General features: G+C 35.8%; 1 pseudogene; it reads left to right on the forward strand.

Moving 5' to 3' along the window:
- The window catches only part of LOC107714405 (activating signal cointegrator 1 complex subunit 3-like), a 226,910-nt pseudogene that overhangs the window by 176,892 nt on the left and 45,894 nt on the right, over positions 1–4,124 (forward strand).

A 4,124-nucleotide genomic window follows, 5' to 3' on the forward strand; every position in this document is an offset into this window, starting at 1 on the left:
GTTTATTGCACGTTATGCCCAAAACACACCCATTACTCATTAAGAGAATAGGGACAACCCTTTTAGACCATGCGGCGGGCGCGCCGACCATTTTTCCCGTCGCTAAACTAGCAAAAGTGGATTTGGACACGCCTTAAGTGCACCTGCGCCGTGTGCTTTAGACCTTGCGCTTAGATCGTTAAAATAGGGCCCACAATGCGTGAATCGTGGGCGGGGCTAAACAGGCAGCGATGTAGAAGCAGGTGTTGATCTTCCTCTGCGGAGGCGGAGTTTAGCCACACTATTACGTCATAAAGTGGCACATTCCACAACCTGTCGTTTTGGCTGTTATTTAAAGAGCGCATTAGAATAGGCGGGTCCACAACGCACGTACACTCTGCTTATTACACACACAGGGATGCGCAGCAGCACACAAACATGCCAAATATAAAAAATTAAAGGATTACAATGTAAAAGATTATTATAGTGTAGGCTACATAAATATGAAAAGGCCTACATGTCATAATGGATAGTCATTGCATGTATCAGAATTAGGCCACCTATTTGCTCGCGCATGAGCAGATCCGTTTCCTCTCTGAAGACGCGTTCTGTCTTTGCGCTTGCAAATTCCGTCGTGTAAATAGCAAATTCGACATGGCGCCAGCGCAACTGGCTCTTAAAGGGAATTGGAGATGAGACTCTGATTGGTTTATTGCACGTTATGCCCAAAACACACCCATTACTCATTAAGAGAATAGGGACAACCCTTTTAGACCATGCGGCGGGCGCGCCGACCATTTTTCCCGTCGCTAAACTAGCAAAAGTGGATTTGGACACGCCTTAAGTGCACCTGCGCCGTGTGCTTTAGACCTTGCGCTTAGATCGTTAAAATAGGGCCCACAATGCGTGAATCGTGGGCGGGGCTAAACAGGCAGCGATGTAGAAGCAGGTGTTGATCTTCCTCTGCGGAGGCGGTGTTTATACACACTATTACATCATAGAGTAGAACATTCCACAAGCTGTCGTTTTGGCAGATTGACTTCAATATATGTTGTTTTTAGACTAACGAGAAAGTTTTGAGTTCTGAAACTTACAGGATGTTTTTATAGTACAATAACCTCTTATATGTGAAAAGCGGTGAGAGGTCCCATTCTTCATCTTCATTAGTTTACTGTCTCTGTTTAAAAGTTCAGACTAATAAATTATTATACAGAACTTCATGTCATATCCATTGTGTATGTAAGATTAGCACTAACTTGTCTTTATTTGAAAAAAAAAATATGATTTCCAGTGTGCACAAGCAAATCAGATAACTGATTGATTGATTTTTTTTTTTTTTACAATTTCTTTGAGAAAAATACTGTAATAGGATTACAGAATCAAGAAGTTGCTATCTAAATAAATCTCTTTGTTTTACATATTTATTTTTATCAAGTTCTTTTTTTTGCATATTTATAAAATAGAAAGTATAATTTAATTGTATAGTATAGTAAATATTATATAAAATAAATTCAGCAATTCTTTTGCATGTGATTTTGCTATCTTTAAATTCAATAGTGTGATATCATTTATATCAGCTATCAGCCACCCTATTCTGAAGATATTGATAAAAAATACTCAACAGTGTCACTCCAAATTCAACTTACTTTCTCCTGTGAAACAAAATTAATAAATAAATAAATTTTTGTTGCATAGAAAAGAGCATCTTAGACATTTTGACTAAGATCTTCTTTGTATGGTTAGAAAGAAAAAAACAAGAACATACTTGATCCATGCAACCTAAGGAGGAGCAAATTCTGACCAAATAGTGTTTATCTGACTCAGAGGTTAAGATGGGATATCCTCTTCCCCACCATCTCTTCAGATTCTCTGTGGAAGCCATCTATCTCTGATATCTGCTGATATCTTCCATGTGGTCAGATAGTTGAAATAGCTCCGAGAAAGTCCCTCTTTGCTCCTAATTTAGCTGATTTCAGATGTACAGCTGGGATCCGGCAGTGGGAGTCATTTCCGTGTCAAACATATGTTGATTTTAAATCCAGACCCTCTGTGATGCTCAGGTTTGGATATCTCTCTCTCTCTCTGTCACCCTTCAGAGATTTTAGATGTATATGTTTAGCTATACACACACAATGATTCTTGCAATGGCTTTTGCATCTGTTCAGAGAGGGAGAGACTCTTCCCATCATTCAGCTGTAGATCAGAATGGCTCTGAGCTTTCATTGGTTTAATTCACAGCATGTGATTGCAGAGTGCGAGATTGTTTTATAATGGTTCAGCTGATTCGCAAAGCATTTTTAAATCACTGGAATGCAAATGAAAAAGTTGAATGACTTGCACTAGGCAATATAGCTAAAAAATTAAAAATATATATTTTTTATATATATATGGTAATAGCTAAACACTATTAAGTAATCAAATCATTGGAACAAATCATTCAAACTAAAAGTAATTGTTTTCCGAACTAATCCTATGACCGCACAACCCTAAAGATTCACGTGCATCCTAGCAGAAGATCAGTCCACAAAGCTCATCTGAAGTTCAACGCTGTGCATTTAGTGTGCTGTGCTTTCACTGAAGTCTTGTGAATTGGATCATGAGAACTGTTCGGCTGGTACTCATCCATACGGCGAGTGCCGGATGAAAGAGTCCGGTTGCTCTTGAGGCCTGTTAAACAGCAGCATGTGGGTCAGCAGGTGTTTGTCCTCCTGCTTCGCTAACAGTCGTCTATTTCTGCTCAATCAATCAGTGACTAGATCAGTCCATCATAGCAGTCAGATCTACGAGAAAACCTGCATCTTATAGATCAAAGTAATGTTGGATTCTCAAAGCCATCTGAACATAACTCACACTCCACCATCAAACATACAGCCGCTTGGCTCTGATTTATACCCACAGCAGTCAAAGCAAATGGGCATTAGTCATTCCATAAAATGTGTTCTAGATAATGAACAAAATTTAAAGGTGCCCTTTAAAAAGCTGTACCCCCAAAAAAGTGAATACTTGATAAATCTGTTTAAAATGACGCTCCCGCATTAGGCAAGCTATTTTATACTACATAAGGTCGCCCACGCCTAACTAGCTGTTATTGAGTTACACAACCAGCTGAATACAGCTCACTTTATTTCAGTAACCTCTTATTAACAGAAATTTTTTTTAGTTGTGCAATAAATGAATCATAATTAGGTGACTAATATGCCTGTGAATAAGGTATTTCTAAAATGCACGTACCAAATGCTCTTAAAATAATCTCTGATTGCATGCAAACCAGTAAACAAAAAAACACAAGAGTTTCTCTGAACCTAGCTAGGCATGGAAGCACATTTCTTCTACATTAGGAAAAAAACATGTTTTGGAAAAATTCTAATTATGAGACACCAAGTCATATAAAAAGGTAAAAAGCTAAGATTCAGTTATGACATGCTAAGGCATTATGGCAGAAAATATAAATTGATATACAAAGTAATAGTTATGACATAAAAAGTTGAAAGTTTAAACTATATGCTCTATCAAAAAGATTAAAAAAATGTAAATACTAAGTAAATATTATTAGATAAAATCCTAACAAAAACTTTAAATTATGAGAATTCATTTGTTGAGATATATAAAAGAGACAAAATATATATACGTAAGACACAAAAGTCATATACTAAGATGCTAAGCCATTATTAAGTCGAAATTATGAGACATGTCATAACTATGAGATAAAAAGTAATATTTATTGCATAAACCAACATTTTGCTAAATCATAATTATGAGAAAAAATAAAACAAAAACTATTTAAGTTTTCATACATAAGTAATGTACAAGGTCATTATTATGATATAAAACATTGTGACATTAACACTTGAAATTATTAATTGTATCTCACAATTTTGACTTATGTCATGATTTTGACTCATTTCATAATTAGTATGTCATCATTTCGACTTCTTATATCATTATTATGTTTTGATGATTATTTACCTTTTTCTTCCATAGGTAGGAGCAACTTTGGTGAAGAAAAAAAAAAAGATAATATGCAAATGAGTACAGACCTGTACCTCTTTTCCTGTGATTTGTTTGCATCACATCTGGGGAAGGGAGACACGTATATTTTCTCTGATATATATATATATATATATATATATATATATATATATATA

This window comes from Sinocyclocheilus rhinocerous, unplaced genomic scaffold, assembly GCF_001515625.1.
Source record: "Sinocyclocheilus rhinocerous isolate Xijiao unplaced genomic scaffold, SAMN03320098_v1.1 scaffold839, whole genome shotgun sequence".
NCBI lineage: Eukaryota > Metazoa > Chordata > Actinopteri > Cypriniformes > Cyprinidae > Sinocyclocheilus > Sinocyclocheilus rhinocerous.